The sequence below is a fragment of the Poromitra crassiceps genome (genome assembly GCF_964638095.1).
Source record: "Poromitra crassiceps genome assembly, chromosome: 25".
NCBI lineage: Eukaryota > Metazoa > Chordata > Actinopteri > Beryciformes > Melamphaidae > Poromitra > Poromitra crassiceps.
In genome coordinates, this window is record NC_139649.1 from 13,421,984 (window position 1) to 13,431,683 (window position 9,700).

Below are 9,700 nucleotides of genomic sequence, written 5' to 3' on the forward strand. Positions count from 1 at the left end.
TCCTCCTTTTGTTTGCCCCAGTAGAAATGTCTACGGAGGAGGCTGAGTGTCTCTTCGGGCCCACGATCACCGTATGGGCCATCGTGCACCCCCTTCAGTGCCAATTCTCGCAGGCAACCGGGTACAACCCACTGGGTCCCGCTTTTCCCGTGCCCCTTTCTCTCTAAAACCCCATCTCCACCCAGATGCAAGTCCGAAAACATGTTCCACAGTCCCCTCGTGGCCCCGGAACATGTGTGAATCTCCTCCACAGGGGGCCGGCGTCTGGCCGCTACCCACGCATACACCGGACCGATATCCGCATCCTCCATCTGTCTGCGTCTCCACTCACCCCCGTTGACATGCGTGATGTGCCTCTCCTCGTCTGTCGGCTCCACCGCTTGCACTCGCTTGTCCTCCCGTCCCGCTCCCCCAGGGTGCGGCGTGTTGAGGACTGCAGGGCGGACACCATCGGCGTCGATCTCCACCTCGACTTTCTGCAGTGCAGCCGTGGGGGTTGTGTAGCGGCTTGGCTGGGCCGACTCCTCCAGCGTTGACCCCTCTCGCTCCCCCGGGGACACGAGCGCCGCTCCCCCGACTGTAACAGCTCTGCAGATGATGTCGCTCACCTCCCTCTGGCTGTTCAAAACGATTCCCATTATCCTGATGGTCTCGTCGCTGATGGCGATCTCCCCCACCACTGGCTGGCATGCAGAGCAGCTAGCCTGGGCCTGCTCAACAGTCACTCTCCTGCCCAGAACAATCGGCTCTGTACTGCTCCGCTGCTCCGCCGCTTGTTGCTCAGGCTGCTCCACTGCTTGTTGCTCGGGCTGCTCCCCCGGCTGTGTGTCTCTTCCAGCGTTCACACTCTTAGTGCAGTCTCTAGCTAAATGTTCAGGCGACTGGCAAGCCCAACAAAGCCTCACCTGTCTCTCCTCTCTCGCTGTCCTCCAATCCCCGACAGCTTCTTGACATTCTCTGGCTAAATGTCCGATCGCGCCGCATGCCCAGCAGGCTCCCTGCTGTCCATGTCGTTGTCCCGCATACCCGGTCCGTCTCCCGGGCTCGCCTCGGCACCACCTCGCCACGTGGCCCGGTTCTCCACAGCTCCAACACAGTCTATTTTGTGGCTCCTCCGTCCGCTTCTCTCCATGCTGCGCGACCTCTCGTAGCAGCTCCATAAGCCCCTCTGCCCAGGCTGGTATCGTCTCCAATAGCCGTCTAATCTCCTGCATCAAGCGGGCTTCCATGCCCGCCAGCACCGAGCTGATCTCTGTCGTCAGCTCTTCTTTTCTCCCGTTCGCCGACAGGCATTCTTCTAATCGCACCATCACACGTGGCGCTCGTAGCAGCTAGCTCACACAGCTAGCTCGCTACTGCTAGGTCGCTCGAGCCTTTGATCTCCAACTTTTTCTCCGCCGTTCCTCCTCACTCTCTCCCCTCTCGACCGAAATCAGGCGTTACCGCTTCACTTCTGACACCAATGTAACGTATCGGTGATATGCCAAAGAACGGAGAGTTGTAGTTGGTACAGGTTCTTTATTCACAGGCTTCTTTAGCTCCTAGCAGCTAGCTTCACAACGCTAGCTCTACACACAGCAACCATCTCAGCTCGCTCCATAGCTAGACTCCCCCCGGCACCCCGGCCGCTGGTCCTATATACCCCGTTTCCCCTAGGAACACCCCCACACACATTAGTTCCTAGCTACAATCCAGACACTTATGTTGCACATCACATTACAGGTAATACTTGGATTACCCGACACGTTACAATATGTATGGTCCTATTCCCCTTTCTGCAATCTGTAAGCTCTGTACGTTGCTTCGGCCTTGCTCCTATCTGCCTGATATTTCATTAAAGCTTGAAAGACATCTCTGTGGTTCTAATCGATCACTGCCCGTGAGCCCTTACCTAAGATCCAGCAAACTTCACACAAGGCAAGCACACAAACTTCCTTACATCCCCCTTTCTGTCTCTCCAGTCTACTGTATCTTCACTGTTTGCTGATATAATCCAGTTTCTGAAATTCTGAGCAGTTCTCTAAGCTGTGTCAGTGTCAGCTGTCCCAATAATTCACTGTTTTTGAAATCAGCAGCAAGTTCAGAAATGATTGATGTTGAGAACTATGCTTGTCCTCCATGGTGTATAGCTTATCCACCCCTGGCCTAAGCATAGACCATTGACAGTCAATGGTACAGCCAGGGTATCTGCGGTTCTCAGCAGTGTTGTTGTTGAGCCTTCTGGATGAAATGAAATGAAATGTGTTGTGATGGGGTGAGATGCTAAATGGCACTTCAGATCTGCCCCAACCTTACTTACTTTTAAAAATAGACTAAAGACTTTTATGTTTACCGTCGCTTTTAACTGCTGACAGCTACTATGCAAACCCAATGAGTCCTCTATAAGTTTTTAGCTCTTTCTGCAACTGCTGCGCCTGTTGCTTAATGCACTTTTTATACTCTTTTTAAAGTTTTGTTGTGATGCTTTTAAATGTCCATTTTATTCTCTTCTTTTCTTTTCTTTTCCTGTCAACCATTTTATGTGAAGCACTTTGAATTGGCTCTGTGTATGAAATGTGCTATACAAATAAACTTGACTTGACTTGTGTAGCTCATATAGTGCCAGGGATCTTCACTTGTTCCCCCAAGCAATCTAGGACCATCTGATTCCCTGTAGTAGAAGGCAGACATCCTGATTCTTATCAAAAAAATTTTTTTTTTTTTTTTTACATTTACACTGACTTACTTTCTTTGCAAGTCTGTTGGAAATGAATACCGTACATTTTTCATATTAAATCGCTGGGTTAGAGTTCTTTTTTCATTTTGAGAGGGTGGAGGTTGTTTGGTTATTGTTGAAATATCTGTCAAAGTGATCCTATCTGGATTTTGCTCCATGAAATACTATTCAGATGAATTGCAAATCTGTAATAGATTAGTGGTACCTTTTTAGTTTCTGAGATATCAGAGGTTATTTCAGCCATGCAGTCCTCTTGATAATTCATGTGTAAAATCTAAAATATACATTAGGCAGATCGGAAACTGCTTTTTTCAGGATGCATCAGAAAGCCTAACCCCAGTCATTTAGATTACATATTTTTATAGAAATAGTTTTGCTGCGACACCCCCTTGTGCCTATATATAACTGTTGTCTGTATTCAGAAATCACTTTTGCCAGATGAAGGCCTTGTGACCGAAACGTTGCTAATAAAAGTCTGAAGTGAAGTCAGTGTGCGGGATTTCTCCTCTCTCAACTTACCTGATGCTCCGACGCACCTGACGCACACGGTTTGTGCAGAGATCACCCCTCTTCTATATAGAAATAGTTTTAAAATAGTTTTAAAATTCTCTGGAGGAAAAAACACACACACACTGAGGCTGTACTTCCCCTATGTGGGGATGTTGTATTTTTACATGAGTGACACTGACTGGCCTGATTTAGTGGGGGAGGTGTGAGCCGGCAGGAAGTTATGGTGTGAGGCAGGAAGTTGTCTTGGCCCTTGTCACACTCTGCAGCCGCCCGTCTCTCTCTTGGCCTCCTCCAGCCCTGCAGCTTTGCCACATCTCTGAACACAAGATGCAAGGAAGCCATTGACACGCACACTATAATCACACCAGTGTGCCGTGGCTAACGAGCAGGCACACTGGTGTGATTAGTGTGCCTGCTCGTTATCATGCCCCCTCAAGTCAGCTAGCCTAATAGGCTGAGGTGCCCAATTGATTAACCGCAGTGACAGATCTCAACTAACACATTCTACCCTGTAACATTATTAGCAGTGACAGATCTGAACTAACACATTCTACCCTGTAACATTAGGTGGCTTGTGAATAGTGCTGCCTGTCTCGGTGTCTCTAGAATAGATTATGAAGGTGATGTCTATACCATATAGTCACCATTTTGTGTATGAGTACATTATTCTTGAATGTTGCTGTATGAACGCTATACTTTCCTCCTTAGTTGCCCTGAATGTCCTCAATGTTGCCGCATAGCCCTGTGATGGAAATTGCAATAATGTCGGCCTAGACTCCTCCCTCATTAAGTGTATAGGTGTACTGGAGTTCAATTTAATTGGTTAAGTATGACTGTAAAATGACTTTCCATGTGTGTAGAAATAGGATTTGATAAAGGATTTGATCATCATCACCACAGTACCTAATATGTTTAGAGAGAGTACGTGCTGCAGGGTGCAGACAGGGACTGCAAATGACATAATGTAATGTAATGGACTGCAGACATCCTGTGTAGGTGCATATGGAGACTTCCTGTTCTTCATGAGATGTAGGAAACATAATCATTTTGAGCTGCATTGACAAGAAATTACATAACGGAGTTGTTCCAATAAGCAATGCGTGGTTTAGCCACAATAATAGGTCTGTTGACTTCTCTGACGCATGCAGTAAAACTGACACATTTGACTGTTTGACATCTGAGGGGAACGCTCTAAAAACTATAGGAAGTCGTTGTTTTAGTAAAAAGGAAGACCCCAACATTTGAAAGTCAGTCATACCCATCATCGCTTGTTAGCTAACCAGGATCCAGTCTGAGAGGCTATCTTGGGTACGGCTCATTTTCCATGGAGAATTACCTGACTTAATTGTACTCCTTGTACTGATGATTTTTTTTTTTATCTTTGATTTATTTTTCTTATATTTTTTGTATCTCAGCAGTTTTATAATAAATTATTTTATATTACAACTTCAATCATCCCAGCCAAATTATTTTGACTGCTCATCTTTTTCCCGGAATCTGAACATGACTCGTGCACTGAATTTTCCCATCCAATCAGTCGCTCTGTTCCTCTCTCACCAGCTGTCCCTCATGCAGCTAATTTGTTAGTGTTGTATTTATGCCTGTATCCCTCCTTTATTGAGTCATTGTTCATTGTTACAGTATTTGTGTCTAGTTTGAAGCCTTTGATCTTGTAACCTACCTTCAGTCAATCATTTTGGTTCATTCCTGAATCCTGTCTGCTGCCTCTTGTGTCATCTGGGTCCTCCTCATCCAATACTGTAACCCATGGGCGATTATACGTTGGTGCACTGGCTGCACGTGCAACCCCTAGTGGCCAGATGATTTTCTTTTTCTTTTTTTCTTTACTTTTTTTTTTTTTTACCTTTTATTTATACAGGGGGAGTCTCACTGAGAGCAATGCTCTCTTTTTCAGGAGTGCCCTGTTCACATTCACACACACATTCATACCTGGAAGCTGACCAGTACAACATCACCTGACTGCAGCTTGGGTAAAGTTGCATCTACTGTAGGTGTCATTCAGCATATTGTGATATGTTGTTGGAGAATGTGTTGTCATATCCTACTATAGCATTCAGTGTCTCCTATACAGTTATTTGTGGAGGTACACCACAATAGATTTTGAGCACCACAAATAAGATTTTGACTGCCACATACCGGTATTAATTTCAAGTAGTTGACTGCAAACACCTGCTTTAGGAGCCCACTAGATGGTGCTCTGAGGCCCACCAGTGGGCCACGGTTCAGTGGTTGGGAAACACTATCATGCAGATAGAATAGGATATATAAGGAGACAATTATTTTTTCATCACTGTAAAGCCACAGCATAGTGAAGAGGATATTAATGTGATGTGTGTAGTTCTTCATATCTACTAGCCTCTTCATTTTGCTCTCAGAGTGCCCCAGATTAATGCATTTTATTTTAAAATTGACAACATTTCTTTAACGGAGTAATATTTACTTCTGGGTGGTGCGACCCCTGTTTGGAAGGTCTATAATCACCTATGCTGTAACCTAGTGGTTATGCAGCGTGAATCATTTGGTTATGCTACATCCAGACCAAGCCTGCCCACTTGCTTTATGTAGCCTATAGTTGATTCAGGACATTTGATTGATGACATTTTACTGTGTGTGCTTTGGGGACAATGATCTCTGACCATGTGTTTGTTTAATATTGTTTGTCAATGGAGGCCTATTTTGTATTTGATCCTTTTCCAAGTTTCAGTTTGCCCAAGTAGGCTACAATCCAAAAATGTAATATTGATATTGTGCTTTAGGCTATATGGCTTACTGGCAAAGTGACGACAGCTATTTGGATGTGGAGGAATAGTTAGGCTAGCCAGCTAACCATATTTGTTTAGCCTACTAGAGCTAGTTGACAGCTCAAGTGTTTTCGGTACTTACCTCCGGTGAATTTACACACCAAGAAGACCAACCATCTTAATTTATTTTGCCTGAATGTGTTTGGTTCTCGCATCATGACCGTCATGAAAACACTTTTCAACTTGAGCAGGGCTGTTTCATGCTGCCACCCATCCTGTCATCATGCGCCCACCATTATTACCTTCACATAGATGAATGGAATTAAACTGTGCACCACATGAATAGAGCACTGCAGGGAATGGAACAAGTCCGGAAGTAGCATGTTGGATCTTCAGGGAAAAGTGAGTTGGCTTTTAGAATGGGGATTTCACTTAAATGCATAAAATTTAATTTAATTAAATTAAGAAATAAGCTCTATCATAGACCTTGTTGTCCGTGGGATACGATAACAGATATTCAAACCTCTGCGCATAAATCTTAAATACACTTTAATGTCCATGTTAAAAAAAATCCTCCAGCATCATTTTCATTGAGCTAGTTGTATACAGCCACAAGATGGCGACAAAAACATCTGAAAGCCAATCGCCACACTGACTGCTCCAACTGACTATACACAAGTACAGGAACTAATGAACTTCAAGATTGGTTGCCACCAGCATCTCTAGCGTGAAAATACATAATGATGCTGATATAGGCCTATTTTATGAATACCACTGGTACCTCTAGCATCCGCTATTCTTCTGCTGTTGAATCTGAATGAACTGCTAGACTGTGAGACTGCTAGAAAAGCCATGTTCATGAGCTGACAGTGATGTAGAACAGAGGGAAAACCCAGCTACCATCTCTGTGGCCTGCAACAGCAGCGCTGTTACTTTAGCTGTCCGTGTCCCTTGGATTGATTTCAAAGCAGAGGCAACAGTCCACTCTGAGTGAGTCAGCACTGGGCCCTGTGTGTGTATGTGGGATGCTCATTAGGTAGACTGAGGCCACCAGGAGGAGGAGGGTTTAGGTCCGTCAGAGCACACCTCATTAACCGTGTCCACTTCTCCCTCTCCTTTCCTGTCCTCTCGTCTCCTTTCATCTCCATCCTCTCCTCTTTTTCTGCTCTGATTTTCCTCTCTTGCTTTCTCCATTAATTTCTTCTCCTGTCCTCTCCTATTATCTGTCCTGTACTTCTTTTTTGTTGTCTCCCCTCCTCCTCTTCTCTCCCCTCCTCTTCCCTCCCTCCTCCTCTTCTCTCCTCTCCTCCCCTCCTCCTCTCTTCTCTCCCCTCCTCCTCTTCCCTCCCTCCTCCTCTCCTCTCCTCTCCTCTCCCCTCCTCCCCTCTCCCCTCCTCCTCTTCTCTCCCCTCCTCTTCCCTCCCTCCTCCTCTCATCTCCTCTTCCCTTCTCTCCACTCATCTTCTCTCCCCTCCTCTCCTCTCCCCTCCTCTCCTCTCCTCTCCTCTCCTCTCCTCTCCTCTCCTCTCCCCTCCTCTCCTCTCCCCTCCTCTCCCCTCCCCTCTCCTCTCCCCTCCCCTCTCCTCTCCCCTCCCCTCTCCTCTCCCCTCATCTCCTCCTCTCCTCCCCTCTCCTCTCCTCTCCCCTCCTCTCCTCTCCCCTCCTCTCCTCTCCCCTCCTCCCCTCTCCTCTCCCCTCCCCTCCTCCCCTCCCCTCTCCTCTCCCCTCTCCTCTCCCCTCCCCTCCTCCCCTCCCCTCTCCCCTCCTCTCCTCTCCTCTCCCCTCTCCTCTCCTCTCCTCTCCTCTCCCCTCCCCTCCTCTCCCCTCCTCTCCTCTCCCCTCTTGTGGCAACATGGAAACATGAGGGCCCTGATGACTTCACAATGTGGCTGGGCAGAGCGAGGGGAAGTCATTAGGGTATTCTGGGTTAACAAGGCGGCGAGCAGGATATGCCGACTTCAGCAGGAGCTTACAGCAGCGGCGCTGGGGGATGCATGGCACTCACGCAGAGTCCACTTCCTTCAACTCTATACCGCTTGGCTTTTCTGTCTTTTCTTCTTCTTCTTTTTTTATTACAGTAGTTGGACAGTCACAGCGTTATGTAGCCTGATCCACTTCCAGGGAAATAAATCTCTAAAAAAGCGGCATTGATCTGTTGATGGTTTGTCACGCACACGTCCGTTATATTACCCGTGACAGGTATAGCTCTCACTGCCACCACCAGAGTCCGAGTTCTCTCTGCTCTGTTTTAACTCAGTGTCACTCGTTCGTCATTTCGTCTCAAATTTCAAACTATCACTTTTATGTCGACGCTTCAAGAGCAAAACTTCAAGATGGATGTTCTTCATTACAGCTTTTTTTTTCAGTCTCCATACTATCTCACTCATCTAACTCATCTTCTCTGTGCGCTCACTCCCACTCTGTCTCTTCTAAGGCTGCTGTAGACTAAACTGTGACCTGCTAGTCAAAGGGAGACTGTCTCTAATTACTTTGTAGTACAGTACAGGGCCATACGCCCCCTTCATTGGAGGGACCTCACCGTAACTCTAAAGAGGAACTCTGCACTGTGTGTGGCATAGTTATAGATATAGATAGTTATATATAGTTATAGATCTTCCTCTCAAAGTGTTTTGATTGCATCGTTGTCCCTCACACCATCTCATTCCCACCCTGGTATATGACTTTAAATAGCTACTCTGACTTTTTTTTATACCTCTTGCTTGCTTGCTTGGTTTCTTTCTCTCTCTCTCTCTCTCTCACACACACACACACACACACACACACACACACACACACACACACACACACACACACACACACACACACACACACACACACACACACACACACACACACACACACACACACACCCACACACACACACACACACACACACACACACACACACACACACACACACACACACACACACACACACACACACACACACACACACACACATACACACACACACACACACACACACACACACACACACACACACACACACACACACACAGTTCCCAGAGCACTGTGAATCAACCTTCCACGAGACAAGCAGCACATTACACACACACATTTGGACGGGTTTGACCACCAGGGCGCGCTGTCTCAGTCCCACGTCTGCAGGGGGACACTACTCGGCGACAGTGGAAGGAGCGCTGCGAGACAGAACAGAGAGAGAGGGAACAGGCATTTCAACACGTACAGATAATTTACTGCTGACAGGATATTAATAACTTTCTCTCGGACGGCTTTTGGTTTTGTAGGTTTCCCCTCTCTATTACAGAATGCAACAACAATGTTTAGCTAAGCTTTGGACCGCATCATTTGACTTCTTTTGGTCACTGTGTTGGATTGGAAATGTGTGAGGCTGATTTCTTTTGGAACAGAAGGCTGTTTTTTGGTCTTAAAAAAAGGCTTTGAGATATAGGCTACATGAAACATATGTGAGACTCAGACTCCATAAGGACAAAAACAGATGTCATGTCATGTCATGTCACCCATATAGGCCTAATGTTTTATGTATGAGAAGTGGAAGCTTAACACAGTTGATCATAAAACTTTGTTAAAATATATCACACATATTCATATTTGTCTCCTCTGCTACTGTTTGTAGGCAACTAGGGTAGCTTTAAAATTGGGGAGATCTAGCAGAAATATCGAAATATCGCTGTTGTCGGGTGAAAAACCAAAATGTCAACTTCTCAGC